Source organism: Leptonychotes weddellii, chromosome 5 (genome assembly GCF_054177405.1).
Source record: "Leptonychotes weddellii isolate Sample4059 chromosome 5, ASM5417740v2, whole genome shotgun sequence".
In the NCBI taxonomy this organism is placed as follows: Eukaryota; Metazoa; Chordata; class Mammalia; order Carnivora; family Phocidae; genus Leptonychotes; species Leptonychotes weddellii.
Window position 1 is genome coordinate 55,532,926 of NC_138373.1, and position 22,735 is coordinate 55,555,660.

The 22,735-nt window shown below is 39.8% G+C and overlaps 1 protein-coding gene and 1 long non-coding RNA gene across 3 annotated transcripts in view; one reads left to right on the forward strand and one right to left on the reverse strand.

The window, feature by feature from the left end:
- Window positions 1–19,797, reverse strand: part of APBB1IP (amyloid beta precursor protein binding family B member 1 interacting protein) — a 115,813-nt gene extending 96,016 nt beyond the window's left edge. The window contains exon 1 of one of the 2 annotated variants that reach the window (XM_081820758.1): window positions 19,775–19,797. The gene's annotated coding sequence lies outside the window, so the exon portion shown is untranslated. Of the gene's footprint in view, window positions 1–18,823; window positions 18,906–19,774 lie in introns of those variants that run through there. The other variant, XM_081820757.1, reaches the window with a different exon arrangement.
- The window catches only part of LOC145721669 (uncharacterized), a 60,569-nt gene continuing 56,853 nt past the window's right edge, over window positions 19,020–22,735 (forward strand). Inside the window, exon 1 of the long non-coding RNA XR_014145502.1 lies at window positions 19,020–19,118. This is a non-coding gene — a long non-coding RNA (uncharacterized LOC145721669). The remainder of the gene's footprint in view (window positions 19,119–22,735) is intronic.

Below are 22,735 nucleotides of genomic sequence, written 5' to 3' on the forward strand. Positions count from 1 at the left end.
TGTAATCATGTTTTTGATAAAGTCTCTGTGTCCTGGGGCATCAATGATGGTCACATAATACTTGCTGGTCTCGAATTTCCACAGGGAGATATCAATGGTGATACCACGTTCACGTTCAGCTTTCAGTTTATCCAAGACCCAGGCATACTTGAAGGAGCCCTTTCCCATCTCAGCAGCCTCCTTCTCAAATTTTTCGATAATTCTTTTGTCGATCCCACCACATTTGTAGATCAGATGACCAGTAGTGGTAGACTTGCCCGAATCTACGTGTCCAGTGACGACGATGTTGATGTGAGTCTTTTCCTTTCCCATTTTGGTTTAGGTTGAGCGGTGGTTTTCATGACACCTGTGTTCTGGTGGCAAACCCATTGCGAAAAAGCCATTCTACTCTGTTTTGATGAGCTTGGTTCTTTTAGAGCCTACACTCTCACTTATGTGAGATCATATAGTATTTGTCTTTCCCTGTCTGACTTATCTCACTTAGCACAGCACTCTCAAGGTCTATCTATGTTGTTATAAATAGGATTTCCTTCTCTTTGAAGACTGAATAATATTCCATTCCAATAATATTCCAATATATACCACATCTTCTTTATCCACGCATCCACTGATGGACACTTATGTTGTTTTCTATCTTGGCTATGGTGAATAATGTCACAATGAGCCTGAGCGTGCAGGTATCTCTTTGAGATCCTGTTTTCATTCCCTTTGGATATATTCTCAGAAGAGAGATTGCTGGACCATAAGGTAGTTCTATTTTTAATACTTTGAGGAACCTCCATGCTGTTTTCCATAGTGGCTGAACCAGCTGACATTTCTGACAGTGTATAAGGGTTCCCTCATTTCCACATCCTCGCTAACACGTTATCCTTTGTCTTCTTGATAACAGCCATTCTGACAGGCGTGAGGTGATACCTCATTGTGGTTCTGATTTGCATCCCTGATGATTAGTGATGTTAAGCACTTTTTCATGTACCTGTTGGCCATTTGTATGCCTTTTTTGGGAAAAATATCTATTTAAGTCCTCTGTTTATTTTTAAATTGGGTTGTTTGTTTTGTTGTTGTTATGGAGCTGTACAAGTTCTTTATATATTTTGGATGTTAATTTCTTATCTGACACATGGTTTGCAAATATTTTCTTCCATTCCTTAAGTTGCCTTTTCATTAAATTCCATCGTGAGAGCTGCTCACAAAAAAAGGGAAAAAGGTACTCTTTTCCATCCTATCTGATTGTGACTTTGCTCTCCAAAACATTGTCAGGATCAATTTGAGGTGGAAAGTGTATTGCAACAGTTCCCTGTCTTTCTTGCCCATGCTCTTAGTGAAAAGAAAATTCAAATGAAAATGTATCCTTCATGTGTTGTTTCTGATTGGTGAATTTTATGATTATTTTTATAAAAGAGATTTTGTTTATTTTTTGTTACTATGCTTAGTAACTTTCCAGGGAGTGTTTTTCTTGTCAGAAGTTAATTATTTTCATTATTTCTCTGGAGCAACAACTGCAATTAAGAATTTAGCATTATTTGTCTAGGTTCAGAACTGATTCATTATTAAACTTCCTAGCCAAAAATATATTCTTTTATGTATTCAGATTATTTTGAAAACTAAATCTCTCTCTCTATATATATACATATATATAGTATATAGAAATAATACTAAAGATTCAGCTTATAAAATTATGACCTTAGCAATGGTAATACATTTCTTCTCTATATATGACTGATAAATGGAAAAAAATAAAGATACTAGAACAGATTTGAGTAAAAATCAGACTTTGCTTTATAAAATTAGACTAAGCTTATAATGTTTATTGAAAACTAGTCATATATCAGAAAATCCCAATAAACCCAAAGGAGAAATCATACAGGCTGTATTTTCTGATTAAACATAATAAAACAAAATACTAATAAAATATTAAATAAATAAAAGAAATCCTTAAGAAAAAAGCATTTCCCTAACAACTTAGGGATTAGAGGAAAAAATTTCAAAAGGACATTTTCAAACTACCTAGAAAATAGCCACAGGAAAAAATACACACACACATAATCAATTTAACCAGACTCAAAAAGAAAAAAAAAAAAGAATGAAAACCTTCCACAATGACAATAATTAAAGCAAAACAATAATAGTATAAGAATAAAACAGACAATGATGGAACATAACAGGATGCAGAAATATGTTGAAGAATATTAAAGAATTTGGTGCTTTATAATCTTACCAGAATGGGAAACATAAAATGAAATGCAGTCTTAATGTTTTTGGCTACCATACTATAGTCTTTGTTTTGCACCAACTTTACCATTGATAACTTATTTTAGAACATTGCAACTGTTCAGTGATGTCCTGATATAAAAGACATAATATATTAAGAGACAACTTAGGTTCACTCTGTTATGGACACTGAAAGAAAAATGGGATACTGTGCTTGGTTAGTTTCTTTGATCAGGTATTCATGTGCCTTTCCAGATGGATGTCTCAGTAAAACTGCCAAGAAACCACACATGAAGTCCTCACACCTTCCATTCCACTCATCTTCCTGTTATCTAGACAGCTGTCTTGGCAAAGGTATGACCATTAAAATATCCAGATTTCATAAAAATGCAGCTGTAACTATTTTTTGAAGCAAAGGTGGCAACAAAGTTACCACTTCAGAAAAATGATTTAGTCATTTTAGCTCTGATCCAGGATTATCTTTGGGATATATCCTCCCTGATCTTTGTTTTCTATTATCTTTATTCCTATTCTCTAATCTCTGTAGATATTGCTGCAGAGTGAAGCAGAAACAGCTTACTTATCCATGTCTCCATCTCTCCTCACATTGAGCCCTGCATTTATACTTCCGTTGTCCATAGGACATTCCCACATAGGGCAGTGTTCAAACGACAACATGGTCCCCTTCCAGCTTCCTCTTCTCCACCCTGCTCCTCACCATTGGTCATGGTGCTGCAAGAACCAAGTTGGGAACTGGGGAGAAAGTCAGCACAGCTCTGGGTGCTAACCAGATGCCAGGGAAGATCAGTGCAGTGAAGTGAGGCTGAGACTGGGTGTTTGGGCAGAAGACACTGAAGTCAAACGTCTGAGCCACGAGAAATGTGGAACTGAAACAGAAGCGTTAGGAGGTGGAAAAGCAGATGAGACAAAGTCAAGAACAGGCTCAGCGAAGAAATACAGGGTGGGCTAACATAATAGCTGTGGGTGTTTGTGATGACCAGACTCAGACTTGTGGCTAAAAGGAGCCACCTAGACATGACTATCCCTCTGCCCACATAATACTGCCCCCCCCACCAAAAAAAAAACCCTGAGTCTACATTTGTCTTTACCTATAGTCCAATTATCTCCTCTCAGCCATTCTCAGGAATTTCAGGGGCATCTTGTTAGCCTTCTGTTCCAGCCCCCAACTGGATCAGCCGGTGTGTCTGGTCAATGCAGCCTTCCTGATGCCCTTGAACTTGTCCCATTCTTTCCACAAGTATCACCCTAGTTCAGCTCCTCCACAGGTCTTACCAGGACTCTGCCATCTGCTTACTATTTATCTCCCTACCTCTAGTCTCTCCTTTAATCCAGTGTCTAAAATGCCACCAGGGTTTTCTTATTAAAACCCAGTTCTCTTCATATCCTTTCAATTAGCAATAACTTTTCAGTGGCTCTCTCCTGTCTGCAGGATATAATCTATACTCTTTAATGTGGCTTTTATGTTCTTTCACAGTCCGATCCCCATCAACTTCTCCAACTTCACCTTCCAGACATCATCATGTTCTTCCCATAAAACCTCCCCTGCTGCTATAACTACTGTTTTCTTTATAACCCCCTGGCACACCAGATGCCTTCTTTAATGTCCTGGAGCCAGAGTACAAATTGCTTCTAATGCATCTTTTCATCTTCCCAGTGGTTAGAGCAGCACCTTGAACACAGGCCCTGCACTCCATATTTTAAAAAATATTTTTATTACGATATAATTCACATAATGTTTAAAGCTTATAATTCAATAGTTTTTGGTATTTCTATAGGGTTGTGCAACCATCAATAAAATCTGATTTTAGAAAATTTTCTTCTCTCCTAAAAGAAACTCCATACTCATTGGCAGTCACTCACCATTTCCCTCCCCCACCCTAAGCAATCACCAATCTACTTTCTTTCTATATAAATTTGCTTATTGTGGGCATTTCAAATAATGAAACCATACAGTATGTGGTCTTTTCAACATGATACTCTATGTAGAAAGCCCAAAAGACTCCACCAAAAAATGGTTATAACTAATACATGAATTCAGCAAAGTTGCAGGATATAAAATCAATGTGCAAAAATCTACTGCATTTCTATACACCAACAATGAAGGAGCAGAAAAAGAAATCAAGGAATTGATCTTATTTGCAATTGTGCCAAAACAATGAGATACCTAGGAATAAATCTAACTAAAGAGGTAAAAGATCTATACGGTGGGGTGTCTGGGTGGCTCAGTCGGTTAAGCATCCAACTCTTGATTTTGGCTTAGGTCATGATCTCAGGGTTGTGACATCGAGTCCTGTGTTGGGCTCTGCGCTGGGTGTAGAGCCTGCTTAAGATTCTCTCTCTCCTTGTCCCTTTGCCCCTCCTCCACCCCTTAAAAAAAAAAAAGATCTGTACTCTGAAAACTATAGAACCCTTAGGAAAGAAATTGAAGAGGACACAAAGAAATGGAAAAGCATTCCATGCTCATGGATTGGAAGAACAAATGTCTATACTATATTTGGATTGCATTAAATGTGTAAAGCAATACACACATTTAATGCAATCCTTATCAAAATACCACCAGAATTTTTCACAGAGGTAGAACAAACAATCCTAAAATTTGTATGGAACCACAAAAGACCCTGAATAGCCAAACCAGTCCTGAAAAAGAAAAACAAAACTGGAGGCATCATAATTCTAGATTTCAAGCTATATTACAAAGCTGTTGGCATCAAGACAGTACGATGCTGGTGCAAAAACAGATGATCAATGGAACAGAATAGAGAACCCAGAATTGGATCCACAATTACATGGTCAACTAATCTTTAACAAAGCAGGAAAGAATATCCAATGGAAAAAAGAAAGTCTCTTCAACAAATGGTGTTGGGAAAACTGGCCAGCAACATGCAGAAGAATGAAACTAGACCACTTTCTTACACCATACACAAAAATAAATTCAAAATGGCTGAAAGACCTAAATGTGAGACAGGAAACCATCAAAATCCTAGAGGAGAACACGGGCAGAAACCTCCTTGACCTTGGTCATCACAACTTCTTGCTAGTCACGTCACTGAAGGCAAGGGAAACAAAAAGCAAAAGTGAACTACTGGGGTTTCATCAAGATAAAAAGCGTCTGTACATTGAAGGAAACAATCAATGAAACTAAAAGGCAGCCTTTGGAATGGAAGAAGATATTTGCAAATGACATATCTGATAAAGGGTTAGTATCTAAAATCTATAAAGAACTTATCAAACTTGACACCTAAAAAACTAATAATCCAGTTAAGAAACGAGCAGAAGACATGAATAGAAACTTTTCCAAAGACATCCAGATGGCTAACAGACACATGAAAAGATGCTCAACATCACTCATCATCAGGGAAATGCAAATCATAACACTATGAGATACTACCTCACACCTGTCAGAATGGCTAAAAATGGCTAAAAATACAACACAAGAAACAACAGGTATTGGTGAGGATGTGGAGAAAGGGGAACGCTCTTACACTGTTGGTAGGAATGCAAACTGGTGCAGCCACTCTGAAGAACAGTATGGAGGTTCCTCAAAAGGTTAAAAATAGAACTACCCTATAATCCAGCAATTGTAGTACTAGGTATTTACCCAAAGAATACAAAAATACAGATTCTAAGTGGTACATCCCCCCTGATATTTACACCATTATCAACAATAGCCAAACTATGGAGAGAGCCCAAATGTCCATTCAACTGATGAATGGATAAAGAAGATGGAGTATATATATACAATGGACTATTACTCAGGCATTTAAAAGAATGAAATCTTGCCATTTGCAATGATGTGAATGGGGCTAGAGTGTATTATGCTAAGTGAAGTAAGTCAGTCAGAAAAAGACAAATACCATATGATCTCACTCAGATGAACATATGGGAAGCAGGGGAAAGAAAGGAGAGAGGGAAACAAACCACAGGAGACTCTTAATGATAGAGAACAAACTGAGGGTTGATGGAGGGAGGTGGGTGGGGGACGGGCTGGATGGGTGATGGGTATCAAGGAGGGCGCTTGTGATGAGCACTGGGTGTTGTATTTATGTGATGAATCACTGAATTCTACTCCAGAAGCAAATATTGCCCTGTATGTAACTAAGCAAAACTTAAATAAAAAGTTTTTTAAAAAATGTGGTCTTTTGTGTCTGGCTTCTTTCACTTAAGGATAATGTTTTCAAAGTTCATGCATGTTATAATATGTATCAGCATTTGTTTCTTTTTATTGCTGAATATTTCATTGTACTGAAACACCATATTTTGATTATTCATTCATTAGTTGATGGACATTTGGGTTGTTTCCACTTTTCAGCTATTATTAATTATGCTGCTATGAATATTTGTGTACAGGATTTTGCATAGAGTATGTTTTCATTTCTCTTAGGATTCCCAGGAATGGAACTGCTGGGTTATATGATAAGTTTAACTTTTTGAGGAACTGCTGAACTGTTTTTCCAAATCTGTGGCGTGATTTTACATTCCACTGGCAGTGTATGAAGTTTTGAATTTCTCCATGTCTTCATCAATACATGTGTCTCTCATTTTGATTATAGCCCTCCTAGTGAGTATGAAGTTCTCATTGTGGTTTTAATTTGCATTTCCCGTATGTCTAATGATGCTGAGCAATTTTCATGTGCTAATTGGTCATTTTTATACCTTCTTTGGAGAAAAGTTTCCTCAGATCTTCTCCCTAGTATTAAAATGGATTATATGTCTTTTATATATATTATGTTGTTGTCATAAGACTTCTTTAAATATTCTGAATATAAGTCCCTTAACAAATACAGATGGGTTATGTTTCAATAAACTCATTTTAAGGTGAAAATATCCTAAGTAAAAAATGCATTTAATACGCCTAACCTACTGAACATCATAGCTTTGCCTAGCTGACCTTAAACGTGCTCAGAATACTTACATTAGTCTACGGTTAGGCAAATCATCTAACGCAAAGCCTATTTTATACTGAAGTGTTGAATAGCTTACGTAATTTATTGAACACTGCACTGAAAGCGAAAAACACAATGGTTGTGTGGGTGCAGAACAGTTGTAAGTGTAGCAGTTGTTGAGCCTTGTGATCCGGTGGCTGTAAGGGCTGAGGCTCGGGGCCAGTGCCCAGCATCATGAGAGAGTATCGTACCATATATCGCTAGCCTGGGAAAAGATCCACATCCAAAATTCAAAGTACAGTTTCTACTGAATGAGCACTGCTTTCAACCATGGTTGAAATTCAAATACAATTCAAAAAATTGTAAGTCGAACCATCATAAGGTGGGGACTCTCTGTATATAATTTACTCTCTGTATAAAATATTTTCTTCTATTCTGAGCATTGTCTTTGTACTTTCTTGATGATACCGTGTGCAGCACAGAAGTTTTAAATTGGAAAGAAGTCCAATTTATCTATTTGTGCGTGTGTGTGTTTGTTTGGTATTATATCTAAGAAACTATTACTTCACCCAAGGTTATAAAGATCTAATCCTATGTTTTCCCCAAGAGTTTTACAATTTGAGCTCTTCATTTAGGTCTATGATCCATTTTGAGTTAATTTTTGTGTACAGTATGAGTCATTTTTAAATAGATGCTATTGAGAGCAGAGTGTTTTTTTATACCTTAAGGTCCCCCCCGCAAAAAAGGTCTTTTTCTCTTTCTGTGATGTAATAACTTATAGTGCTCTGCACATTGAACCAGAAAATACTCATTGAGTCATTTGTGCAAATGTACATAGCAGTGAACCAGCCACTATGATAAAAATAAAAAGAAACTGTAACAGTAAGCACTAAACTGCTATAAGCCAGGACCAATCCAAATGGACTTAGGGTAAATTTATGATTGCTCCTGCAAAGAACCAGACTTCAGCAACACTGGCTTAGACTGAGTCCAACCTTAGAAACATTACTGATTAACCTGGCATAGAAATTTATCCTTGATTTAAAATACACAGATACCAGCAAAACAAAACACCCCAAAACCTCAAGAACCCCAAACAACTGAATCAGCAGGTATGGAGTGAAATTCAACTTCTAGAAGTGTATGTGTTTTATATGTGTTTCACTTAACAGTTACCAGGTAACTTTACTAAGTTAAACTACACATCCTTAAATACCTTTTTAATGACGATACATTCACAGTACTTAATTCATGGCTCACCTTTATATTCCAATTAGCTAAGAAATATATTGTTTTTCTCGGCATCTCTATCATTTATTTGCCTCTTGGTAAAGAGTCTGAACTCCTTATACCATTTGGCTCATTTTCCCAGCAGGTTCCTGAGTAACACAAATGAAGTTCTGTAGCAGAAACAACCTGTCAAAAATGAAATTATTCTCTCATCCCTTTATATCAAATTGTGGAGGGTCATTCAAGCCCCTCCTCTGTCAATATGCACCAGGGGCAACTGGCCCCTGATGCCTTTTCCAGAAGTGATCAGGGTTTGTACTGTAGCCCGAGGAACATCAGCAGTCTCCAAGATCACATCAATAGGCTGTCTGAGCACTCTTGTTCCAAAGGGTACAAACACCAAATCTGGCCATGTGAATCAGAGGAAGACAAGCAGAAGGTGAAGGAGTAGGTGGCAGGGAGGCCAGTATTTCTAGTCAGGAAGCAGAAGCTAAATGGTTGATCTATGGCCCTCATTGTTGCCTGTGTAGCAGGCCATCTTGGCATGTTCCCAGCTAGCTAGAAAAGCTGATCAGAGAAAATACCTTCCAGGATGAACTCATCAACAATCCCCACCACACATACCACTCCAAATTCATCAACATCTTTCATTAAACCTTTGCTTACAGTGAAAGTAGTTTATTTCTCTTCCTCCATACACACCATTTGTATTGTCTCTGTGTTATTTCTCCTCTTTTTCTTGACTTATATCAGTCTTACCCAGTACGCAAGGCCAGCTCAAGGCTCACTGCTGGATCCTGGTGATCTTCGCTCATCTTGAATCCTATAGCAGCAGTGTGAGGATCACTAATTTGACAGTTCATCAGCTTCCTTATGGTTTATCTCTGTCTTTATATGTACCGTTACTCTCTCAACTATGTTGAAGAGGCAAAATTTACACCTTAACTCTCTTGGTACCTGGCACAGTGCCATGGCTGGCACTTCACTCAATATATGCTAGCTCTTATTAATATATATTAATGCTGGCTTTAAAATAACAATAGTAGGAGTTATAAATATAGAACAATCATGACAGGTCAGACGCCCAGAGTGTCTCATTTAATTTTCAAAACGATCCCCTGATGTGGTGACATTATTCTAATTTTACAGGTTATGAAACTCAAGCTAGATTTGTGCTCATGCAACTAGTGAGCGGTGAACTGGACTGTGCCTGGGTCTAACTCAAAGGCTCACATTCACAATCAGCATGTCATGTTGCTTTCTGAAAACAAGTATTGTGATTATTTTTTTTTTAAAGATTTTATTTATTTATTTGACAGAGAGAGACACAGTGAGAGCAGGATCACAAGCAGGGGGAGAGGGAGAGGGAGAAACAGGCTTCCTGCGGAGCAGGGAGCCTGATGCAGGGCTTGATCCCAGGACCCTGGGATCATGACCTGAGCCGAAGGCAGACGCTTAACAACTGAGCCACCCAGGCACCCCAAGTATTGTGATTATTAAGAGGTGGAAGCTGGCACCTGCTCTGCTCATACCTCTGTTACAGTGTCTGTATGTCCAGCTCTAATATAATTGTGTGTCTGTCTTTCACACTACATTAGGAGTTCAGATATGGAACCTTGTATTTTCATCAAGTGTTGACACACACCATTTACTCAGTAATAAATATACTCAGTAGCTGGGTAATCTTGGGCAAGTTATTTAACCTCTCTGTTGGCTTAGTATCCTCAGCTGTAAAATGGCAATGAAAACAGTCTCTCTCTCACGGGGATGAGACGGTGTCTGTAAAGTGCTTAGTTTAGTGCCAGGCACATTTAAAGTGCTATTAGTGATACTAATATCATCTATTACTGTTATCAACATCATCAGTACTTTTATTACTATATTCTCCATCTAAAACCAGTAGTGGAGACAAACGTCAGTCACATATTCACACACACATTCCCATGTTCACAACTGGATGGGTACCTTTGTTTGTTGCATTTCTGTGTACCTAGAAATGGAGCTGGACTGCCATTTTTTCATAGACCAGGCATTTTAAAAAGACCAGGCCACTGGGAAGGACATCTGTAAATATTGTTTCTACAGCAGAGATTCTTAACCATTCTGAACAAGAGAGGGCATCAGAATATCCCCGAGGCTTTTTCATACCAAACCCATGAATCAAAACAACTCCATCTTCCACATCTTATCACTACCTGTATTTCTGGAGTTGGGAACCACAGCAAAGAGAGTTACTGTTGATGCTTATGAACTAGTAGGTGGAAGCAGGGAGAGAGAGAGAGAAAGAGAGAGAGGTGGTAACCACTGTCGCCTAGGGCAACAGTTCACATTTTGCCGGATGTGGGTTTAGGGCATGCTGCTCCACCATTTAGTTCCATTCTTTTTCAGTCCCTGTTACTATTAGGCAGAATCCAAAAAATAAGGCAGGAGGGGAAGAGAAAGAATAAAAAGGAAGGTAAGCAATGCTAATCTGAGTTTGTTTGTTTTTGTTGCTAGATGACTAATAAAGTATTTGAGAGCAGATTTAAATATGAATTAAAATCAGGTTCCAGGGACAGACCCTATACTAATAGAAAATGCTATTCCCTTCTTTTTCCCTTTAGCTTACTTCATAATTCATCTAATATCCTCCATGCATCTGAAGAGTCAATGCATAGTTAGGACACAATAATTGTGCCATTATCTGGAGTTGTGCTGTCTAGTTTGGTAGCCAATGAGGCTATTGAGCACTTCAGTGGTGGCTAGTTCAAATGGAGATGTGCTATAAGGGTAAAACATGCTTGGTTTAAAAGACTTGGTATGAAGAAAAAGAATAAAAGACTTCACCGATAATTTTAATATTACTTAAATTTAATGCAATTTAGTATAATTAATATTAATTAACTAAATGACCATTTGGGATATATATGAAATAAAATATATTACTAAAATTAGTGTTATTGTTTATTTTTTATGCTTCTAATGTGGCTTCTTGAAAATTTGAAGTTATACATATGGTTTGCCTTATATTTCTATTGAACAGGGCTGGTCTAGAGTGCTACAGTTCTGTGATTACAAGTGTCATAACATTTGACTCAAAGATGATAGACTATAGTGACCGTATCATATGAATCTAATTTGAATATTACTCACCAAATGTTAAATATGAATTGTCCCCTTTCCTTTCCCACTGTACTTTACGCTCCAGCACTGCCAAACTGTTTCATACATGTGGGGTCTGGGGTGGCCTTCTTCCATCGGCCACCTGGAAATACCTTTATCCTTCAAAGTGCCTCTTGGTCACCCCCTATCTAATCTCTTCCCTATAGTCAACTTCTTCACCATATTATTTCTGCACCTATCATTGCATATCAGACTGCAATGTGTTTATTTCCAGGCTTGTCTCTCCCACTCAACTAGAAGCTTCTTGAGGTTAGGGGCCAATTCTTTTTCTATTTTATACCCTCCACTCAGGGCACATCGTTGGCCTTTAATAGATGTGTGTTGAAACTGAAAAAAAAAAAAGTTCTGATTGCAGCATGTTGAACAGTTTCATGCAACTCAAGGATATGCATAAGAACCATACTCCCTCTGTAAGCCTCGCTTTGAGGGAGGCTTATCTGCTCTGACAGTCAGTGGAGTGAGCTACCTTGGAGTTTCAGCGTCTCTACTCAGTAGTGGTCTTATGAGCTATGTGTTTACAACATTGCATTGCATTTGCCCACAATCATGGCCCAAGCCCCTTATTTATGTTTGTTGCTTGCAATAGGGTAAATATAATGTCACTGAATTAGTAAGCATGTTAAGAAATAGTCTTGGTTTGCTAAGCCATATCATTTATGGAATTTAATCAGAAGGAAGCCATCCTCTTAAAAAAACAAAACAAACCAATACTATATCCTGAAGTTACTCAGTTCATTGACCTGTCAGTTGTGAATTTTATGTTATTAGCAGACATGAATGAGATTGTTAATGTTGTACTATAAATAGAGTAGCCTTAGATAAATTTACTTAGTTAGTAACATAATTAATATACTGTAAATCTCCTGCAAAAAATTTTGTGGTGTTCCCTCCTTCCCTTAACGAATTATTTCTTTTATTTTTGAGATGAAATCTTAATGCACTTAACTGAAAACTAGAGTTTTGCCTGGTGAAAAACACAGTCTATTAAATGGTAATCGACCACTTAAGCAGCATTCCACTAAATACTACCATTCCATAACTATGCTGTTTTGATGCCTATTATAGCCAGAACAAAGGAAACATCAATTATCACCATTTCAGTATACTTCCTAATGAAGTAGGAAGTACTTTCAGCTTTCCAAATACTGTAACGGTGTCATCTAACATTCTTCAACAGCTGTTAGTGACCCTTTAGCCCTGCTTGAACACTTGTATCCATCTGAAATCCAGCCGTGTCAAGGGGAAGCTCCCCTCTCTTCTGAATTTGGTCTTAGATTTTGAAAATATAAAAACCTTAACCTCTGGTTGAGATAAAAATCTCCTTTGTGGAAGAGGTCTTTGTCCGTCGTCCCTCAGAATCTGCTCTTAAACACACAGAAACCTTGTATTGCAGGGCGCCTGGGTGGCTCAGTTGGTTAAGCGACTGCCTTCGGCTCAGGTCATGATCCTGGAGTCCCGGGATCGAGTCCCGCATCGGGCTCCCTGCTCAGCAGGGAGTCTGCTTTGCCCTCTGACCCTCCCCCCTCTCATGTACTCTCTCATTCTCTCTCTCTCAAATAAATAAATAAAATCTTAAAAAAAAAAAAAAACCTTGTATTGCATAATGCCCATCTCACTGGTTAGCACTTTATGTATGATCTTTAGTACCTATTTCTTGCTTTTCCACTCATTAAAAACAATTTTCATTGTCTAGACCCTCATAGAGGTAGAATCTTACTGATTAGTTGACTATATTCTTATCTGCATAATAAAGATTATTGGTCAACCTTTTCAGCAAGGGTTTTGTTTTTTTCTTCCATTTTCAGCAAATTTTCAAAGAATGGTTAAAGCTTTAGGATCTAAAAGACCTGGTTTTACGTTCCATTTCTTTAACTCCCAAGTAATCATTTCTAATTTTGTAAAGTGAAAATAACAGTATCTTCCCAAATAGCTACTTAGCTTAAATGACCTTAGCCTTATATGTAATAAGCACATAGTTATTACCAGTTGATACTTCATATCCGTATCTGAAGCTGAACTTTGGACCATCTCCTCTCCAACCTCCCCATCAACTGATGGCAGTTCCATCTTCCAGTTGTTTAGACCAAGACTTTGGAGTCATCACTGACTCCTTTTTCTCTCAAACCCCACATCCTATTGGCTCTACCTTCAAAATACATGGTGATTCCTAAAGCTTCCTAAATGGCTCCTGGCCTTCATCCTTACTCTGTTCAGCTTATTCTCAAGCAGTCAGAGAGAGCCTTTTATTTTATTTATTTTTAAAAGATTTTATTTATTTATTTGACAGAGACACAGCGAGAGAAGGGAACACAAGCAGGGGGAGTGGGGAGAGGGAGAAGCAGGCTTTCCGTGGAGCAGTGAGCCTGATCCCAGAACCCTGGGATCATGACCTGAGCTGAAGGCAGACACTTAATGACTGAGCCACCCAGGGGCTGCAGAGTGAGTCTATTAAATGTAAGTCAGATCATGCTACTCCTTTCCCCAGAATTCCACAATCGCCCCTCAGTTTCACTCAGAGTAAAAGCGAAAATTCTTACAACGGCCCACAAGACCCTACATGATCTGCCACCTCTTTGTGCTCCTCTCCAACCACATCTCTTGCTACTCTCTTCCTGTTCTTATACCTTCTAGCCACATGGGCCTTCTTGTTTCTTGAATACACCAGGCAGACCCCTGCCTTATAGCCTTGGCCCTGGCTGTTCCCCCTACCGGGAACACAGTTCTCTCAGATAGCCTCTTAGTTAACTCCTTCAAAACTTTGTTCAAATCCTATCTACCCAGTGACGCCAAGCCTGACCACCTTATTAAATACTACAACTTTACTTTGCTTAACTTTGTCTTTTTTTATGACACTTTTCACTTATTACTACCTACATTATTTACTTATTTATTATGTTTACTGACTATTGTCTATGTCTCCCCATTAGAAGTATAAACTCCATAAATGCAGAGATCTTTGCCTCTCTTGTTCGCCAACATGTCTCAAGCACGTGAAATAGTGCTTGGCAAATATTTTTTAAATGACTGAATTGTATTTAAGGTAGAAATCTAAGCAATATGAAAAAATGATGAGTTCCTAAATTATATATTCTTTATTACACTTAAAAGTTATAGTTATCCACTGGTGAATCTTGGTCACTTCAGTAATGACTAAGATACCCCTAACTATTTCCATGGTACTTACTCATAATCATTTATAAGCCACTTTGCTTTTATGCTATTTAAAATAAGTCGTCTTCACCTAACAGGGCACTCTATTTATAATCGTGCCTACAGTTGGTGGAGATTCTAATCTCAGTTTCCCAAGTGCCAGTGCACTCTTAATTCCCAGTTTGACATGTTTGCAAATGCATGTACATGCTTTCTAAATGCTTTTTTTTTTAAAAAAAAACCAGCACATTCCCAATACTGATTATGTCTGTTGAGAAAATAGGGAATGCTATTGGGAGGAAGTCAGAAGATATATTGGTAATATTTTACTTCTTTAGCTGGGTGATAGGTATCCAGATGTTGGCTTTATTATTGTTATAATCTGCATATACATTATACACCATCTTTTGTATGTATGAAACATTTCGTAATAAAAAAGGAAGGACAAAAATAAATCCAGTCTAGCATTTACTTGTTCTACTACCACTCTTTATCTTCCCTTCAGTTTGATACGATATAGCTCTCTGAACATAGGTCATCTAGCCAGTTTGTGGAAACATAACTGCTGTTGATTTATCATTTATACCCTCTCCCAGCCCACAACCATCTCACTGATGAGTCTGTGATATGAGATCAAATCAGAAAGATCCCCAGCAGAAACAAACAAACAAATTAAACTCATTGCTTTATTGATTTAATCAACCCAGCAAGCTATCAAGAGGGATGAGAATAAAGACAAAAACGAAAACATGTGATGGCTGCCAAAGCAGATTACTTTTTCAAAAGACATACATAAACATAATAACTTCACAGTTGATTATAATATTTTGTCTTCCCACTATAGCAAGGCAAGTTCCTTGCTTACCTTCATTTCATCCTCCCTTCCTTGACCCCACTGTGGTATAGGGATCTGATATCTGCTTCCACAGTGCACAATTCTGGTCACGTGTAGAACTATAACTGCCCATTTATGTCCCCCCACCCAACTAGACTAGAAGTTCACTGAGGAATGGTCCCCTGTCTTTTCACCATTTGAGCCCTATTCCTGGGACAGCTCCTAGGGTTTTGGTATGAGACTAGCTCAGTTCAAAGGTCAGCTCCTCTTCTTACTCTCTGTGTAACCTTCTTAACCTCTCTGTGCTTTCATGGCATAAGCCCAGGATGTGAGGATTAATGCAATGACACATCTAAATTAATCAGCACAGAGTCTGGTCCAAAATGTAAGCTAAATAAATAGAATAATTATTTATGATCACCATTTGGTGATAAAGAGGAAGCTGAGTTGACAGAGAAGAAAGAAAATAACTCTTACAATACGATTCTTAATGATTCACGTGCATTGTCAATCTTCAGGAAATGTTTAGAACCCACGTCATGAGTTCAAGCTTTAGAGTGCATGCTGAGACGATGTGGTTCCTTGGAGTGGTGCTACATCTCTACCTGCTTATACCTCAGGGTTGGTACCAACGGGCTTGCCTAGGTCAGGGGCTTGTGACATTTTGACGGTACAACCCAGAAGTGGAACTGATATATCTGGACACTTAGCAAACATTTCTTGAGTCCCAACTATGGTCCCAGGAATTTGGCTAGATAATGAGGATGTGGTGGTGGCAGGTCACATCCTCTAGTCCACAGGCCCCACCTTGTCATGCAGCACGTACAGTCTAGCCCCTTAAACTGAGTGTAGCTCATTCAATGCCAATCCTTAGTGCTGCTGTTCTCTCTTCTCAAGAGACATCTAACTGTCAGCTTTTCCAAATATATAGCAGTTTCCCCTACAAATCATGTTTCTCATGACAACTATAACTGTAATACACATACACATGACTATACAACCCGTGTACCAATCTAATGCCTCAAATCCTGGCATTTATTATGCACTTGAACTTATAATAATTGCTTAAACTTTAAGCTATTTGCCACACAGGATGACAGAACTGACATAAATACAGACATATTTACATACTATAATATTAATTATATTAATAAGGATTGTTGTATTTTGAGGTGAGAATTACTAAGATCATTCTGTTGCCTATAAAATAAACTCATGAGGTCTTTAAAATGGAAAATATTTTGGTGTGGTAAACTATGAAACACCAACTTTATTATAAGATTTGTGGACTCACTAAAAGGTTTTGGATATAAAGATAATTAAAATAAGATCGAAGAGGGTTTAGAAGTAAATGAAAATAATAATAATTACTCCTTTTCTCTTTCTTTTGAAAGTAGTATGGTTTGAAGAAATTCAGAGTGGCATATCAAATACAGACATTTATGGCAATAAATTTTATAAATAGCTCATTCTAATAATAATATGAAAATATCTAGAACGTTTTTGTTGTAAGTAAATAAAGGTTAATAAAGTAGATGATTGGTATACATTCCTAGGGTATAAAAATATGAAACATTAATGGACACTACACAACCTAGTAAGTACTGTGTTTAAGATTTAAAGTAACTAAATCATAAGGTAATCCATATTATAAAGTTATATTTCTTGAGAAATAATAATTGAAAAATTTTGAAATTTAATATCGACCGCCCCAAGCTTGGGCACACCAATTCCCCATCTTAGTTTCTCAACAGAATGGAAATCTGCCATCTTACATATAGACCAAAAATTGACTACTTTTAAAAGAACTTCCGAGAAACAAAAGGCCTCAAAAGTGTTGATATTTCAGACTCTAACAAAATCTGTTATCATTATGACTTTTTCCGTCCTTTTCTGTGTGATCAGCAATTCTAACTTTGCCAGCATTTCAGACAGGACAAATTCAAAGAATTATAGCAGTTCGCCAATTGCTATTATAATGACAGACATACTCTAGCCCAACAATCTCACTTTACGAATAAGTTATCTCAGGTCCAGGGAGGTTAAAGCACCTTAATCAAAGTCACCCTTGTCTAGTTAAAGGCAGATACGGAGCTATAATCCAAATATCCCAAGTATCCGGAAAAGACACAAATATTAGTATCAGTGTGAAAATTATTAAGTATTAACAGCCTGAAGATGACATTATATTTCTTAGACCTTTCAAAACATGTAAACAGGCAGGAAATACCACCCGGAAGACATTATAGAAGATTTCTTAGTAGATTTTCTGTGAATTTTGCTAGCCAGTCTTAACTGTAAGACTATTTCAGTGAGGCCAGAGGGAAAATTGCCAGTGTACAAAAGCTCTCTTTTCTGAAATTTCTGTTCAAAGGCCTAGAATTTAGAATTAGTAGTAGGTATTAAGTACCCTTGCCTTTATTTAAACCACATTTTGCCACCAGAAATAATACCCTGGGGAGTAATAAACTCATGTGCCTTTTCCCCATGTTACTTTCCTCCTTTACTCCTTTTCTCTTTCTCTAATAACCACATTAAAAGTTCTTTTTGAACCACTTTACTCTGAGTCGCGCTAGAAACTACACGTTTGGTGTTCTACAATGGTATAAATAAGAAATACCTTCCCACAAGGAAAATCAGAGGTGCAGGGGGTAAAGTCTTCTGGGGGACTCCTGGATAGGATATCCTACTCAGTTTCCTTCATTCTATGAAATGGCACTCCGGACATTCACTCTACGCCAAATTATGAGACTAACTCCTGGTGTCCAAACCGGCCCTCTATCTTATTTTAAAATGAAAAGGCCAATCACTGGTAAAGATGTTTATAAAAAGAAGAAACAGTTGTCCAAAGTTTTAAAGTCAGCAAACACTCTAAGACATGTCAGACTGTGATCGTCACTCTCAAATTCTCACACGACTTGCACTGAATCTACAGTGCCTTAAAATGTCCCCCCCCTCCCCCCAGGAATTCCTTCCGAGGGTCAGGTTGGGGCTCCTGGGTTGCTGGACAGGCGAGGGTTCAGACGGGTTACCCGTCTGTCCCTGAAGCAATTTTCTGGGCAGGAAATCAGTCAAATGTGATGAAAGAGAACGCGGGGAAGACGAGCCCGCGCCCCAAGCCCCGCGTAGCTGGGTCAAGGGCTGAGGTCAGCAGAGGGGACCCCGGGGACGCGCTCCCCTCGGGGGCCAAGCGGGAGGCGCGAGTTCTCCGGGCCACGGCCGGGAGCTGGGTCGGAGCTGGGACCAGAACCACTGGACACATGGTCCCGCGGCAGCCCCAAGGGTCCCGGCTGCAGCTCGCAGGGCGCCCGGACCGGCCGGCGCCGCTTACCTTGACGGCTCCGCGGGGACTCGGCAGGGATTCTGCGCGGGCGCGGGCGAGGGCGGGCCGGCGGCGGGGCAGGCGAGGCGGCACACTGGGCTTCACCCGGGCTCAGGTCCGCCGCCTCGGGGAGGAAGTGGTGTCAGCCCTGCCCTTTCCACGCAGCGCGCAGACGTGTGGCGCTCGCCGCGCCGCTTTGCATCGAGGTGCAACGGGGGCGCCTGGTTGGAGGCACACCCGCGGGAGGATATGTGGATGAAGACTTCTAAGACTCGGGGGCTGCTTTTTCCAACTCATCGGGTCTGTGCCTCATTTCCCCTATTTCTCCCCCGCCACACCACACCCTTGAAGGGAAAAAAAAGTTTTTGTTTTTTAAGTTCTGGGAAAAGTTGGGCCTTCCTCTCTCGCCCCTCCCCTACGCGCGCCCTCTTCTCTGAGAATTCCCTCGCTAAATGATCCTTCTTTGTCGCTCGATCTATTAGTGGCTAAGGGATGTGGGGCCAGATGACGGCTCCGCATAAGCCCGAGACCCTGGTCTCTTTTGCAACGGCCTTCCTAAGTGTTTACTTCAGCCCCTCTGCGCTTCCTCTTTCGGGCCAGTTGAGCAAGGCCGGATCTTCCCGCGGCACGCAGCCCACCCTTGGGGGACATGGCGCGAGAGTGCGGAGCAGAGCGACCCCGCGCCTGCGCGCCTGCCCGCCCGTCCGCAGGGACGCGCTCTAGGGGGCGCGGGTCTCTGCGGGAACCCGGGTGGAGTCGGAGGTCGGGGATCAGGCGGGGAAGGGCGCGCTCGACTCAGCCCATTTCTCAACTGTGCGATTGGCAAACCCCCCAAAGTTTAACGACACTGAGTTGGCGCGGGAGGCTGTGAAGAAACAGGCACTCTCACACATTGCTAGTGGAAATCCAAAGTCGTATGAACCCCGTGGAGGCGAATTCAGCAATAGCTATTAAACTTACATATGGAGTTACCGTTTGATCCAGAAATCCCACTTCTAGGAATGTCTTAGGACGATTGAGTGATGACAAAAAGTTTTGCATATACCCACGCCCGTTCTTGGCCACAGGATTTGTGATAGCAAAGGACTGACTGGAAGTAACCAGAGACTCATCGGAAGTAGAGCCTCCTGAGAGTGGGGAGATCTGAAAATACAGAAGTTAAAAACAGTTAGGATTTGTAAATGTGGTTGAATGAACCTCCTCTTCCCCTGTAAAAGCTGTGTCTTCAAGGGCTTTTTATGTGGGGAAGGTGGTGGAGAAGGCATAAAGACATACATTGGACACGTAAATTAATTAGGTAGATAGTTCAGTCATTTAATAAAAAACTTATAAGCACCTACTCATCTAAGAACGATGAAAATAGTTGTGAAGAAAACAATTCCTGCTCTGGTGGGTGGTACTTTCTAGATGGAAGAAAGCAAATTCATATTTAACATGTTAAGTAATGTAAGTATTTTGAAGGGAATTAAAAGGTGAGAGTGATAGTAGGGGGATGGAGCCGTTATATTAATTAGGATCATCAAGGAAGAGCTTTCGATATGTGTCACTTGAGCCAGACCTAAATGACATGAGAGATTAACTCATGTGGATTTTTGAATGAGAATGTTCAAAGGCTCTGGGTTAGGAGGGCACTTGAAATACTGGAAGAACAGCAAGGAAGCTAGTATGGATGGAGCAGAGTGAGAGGGAGACAAGTGGTATATGAGATCAAAGAGGAAATTGTGGCCAGATCATGTGTGTCCTTTCTGGCTATGGTAGGGACTTCACTGTGAGATAGGAAGCCATTGGAAGGTTCTGAACAGTCAGTACTATATAGAAAGTCAGGTCAAGCGATGGAGTGACTTACATAGAAGAGGAAGAGTGGGCAGGCAATATCTCTTTGCAAAATAATGAAAAGGGGCAGCCATTCCGAGGTTTGGAAAAACATTCCAGAGAAGGAAGAGCAAGCAAAGGTCTTAAGATAGGAACATAGAAGGTTAGAAAGAAGGCCAGTGTGACTGGCATATAGCAAAAGAGTAGGGCAGTGGTAGAGGATGGGGACAGAGAGGTAGATAGGGACCAGATCAGGCAGGGCCTTGGGGTAAGCCTTGAGGACTTTGAGTTTTATTCTGATTGCAATGGGGAGCTATTGGAAGGATTTTAGAAAGTACATGATTTGACTTCTGCTGTATGCCGTCATGCTGGTTGGTGATTGGAAATGGATCGGATGGGGCAAGACAAAGGGCAGTGAGAGATCACTCAGTAGGTTGTGGCAATAGCCCAGGTGAAAGATGGTGGTGGTTTTGGTTAGTATTCTAACAGTGGGGATGATGGGAAAAGTTTGGATTCAAGACAGTTTCAAAGCAGAACCAACAATGTTTGCTGATGGGCTGCTGCAGGAGTGGGGAAGTGGCAGAGTGGCAGAAGGGATTAGGAACTGAATGTGAACTAGTGTGACTGGAGTCCTGGGAGCTCTGGTGTGAGGCGAGGCTAGACAGAGAAAGGTCAGTAGGGACAAACCATGTAGGACCGTGAGAACCGTGTCAAAGATTGTTTTCTCATCCTAAAAGCAATGAGATTGTGGTAGGATTTGTGCTTTAGGAAAATCACTCTGGCTATAGTTTGGGGAATTGATCAGATGAGGAGAAAAATGGGTGCAGGAATATTTCTGAACTAGGCTGGGTGAGAGATTATAATGGTTTGGACTAGATTGGTGGCAGTGGAAATGGAAAGAAGTGGATGGACCTGAGAGATATTTACAAGGTAGTTGATAGGAGACTGTGATGAGTGGATGTGGACAGAGTGAGGAAGAGGGAGGAGCCAAGGATGCCCACTAAGATTCAGGCTTGGATAATGATGGATGTCACTGCCGTTCAATGAGATAAGGAACTCTGGGGGTGGGGAGACTGTTAGGGGGGAAGGGAAGATAGTTTTATTTTGAACAAGTTGAGTTTGACAAACCTTTGAGGCATGTGAGTGGAGAGACCTCATGTAGAAAGGTGTGTAAGTGTCTGATGCTCAGAGCATGGTTTAGAGTTAGAGATGCACAGTTTGGGTAATCTACCTACAGGTGGTCATTGATGAGATGGCTTAGAGAGAAGTGAGTGGGATGAGAGAATGACCTAATGCTAAGCCTTAAGGAACATCACCATCAAAGTAGAGGAAAGCTGAGCCTGCAAAGGAGACAAAGGAAGAGCTCTATGGGGAAGGAGGCAAACCAGAAGAAAGTAGTGTTGTGGAAGTCACAAGATGGGGTACTCAGCCATGTCTGGGGATGTTAAGACTAATGTAAGATGAAGATCAAGATGTGCCCATTAACTTGAACCATATTAACAACCACAGAGACCTATTTTATTTATTTATTTAATTTAAATTCAATTAATTAACATATAGTGTATTATTAGCTTCAGAGATAGAGTTCAGTGATTCATCAGTTGAATATAACACCCCATGCTCATTACATCAAGTGCCCTCCTTAATGCTCATCACCCAGTTACCACATCCTCCCACCCACCTCGAGGCCCTCCTGCAACCCTCAGTTTGTTTCCTATAGTTAAGAGTCTCTTATGGTTTGTCTCCCTCTCTGATTTCATCTTATTTTATTTTTCCCTCCCTTCCCCTATGATCCCACAGAGACCTGTTTTTAATAGCATGTTGAGGCTGGAGGCCATATGGGTTGAGGAGTAAATAGCGTATAAAGAAATGAAGACCATGAGCAAAATAACACTTCTGAGCAGTTTGCATGTAAAGACAGAAGGATAGGAAGGCAGAATCAGACATGTGAAACTGAGGAAGATTTTATTATTTTTTAAAATGGTTTTCTAGTAGGAAGAATCCAGGTGAGAGTAAGGGTTAAATTTAAAAGAGAGTAGAGATAATTGACAGTAAAAAGCTCTTAACTTTTTTTTTCTTTGTAATTGTAAACTTACATATAATATTATG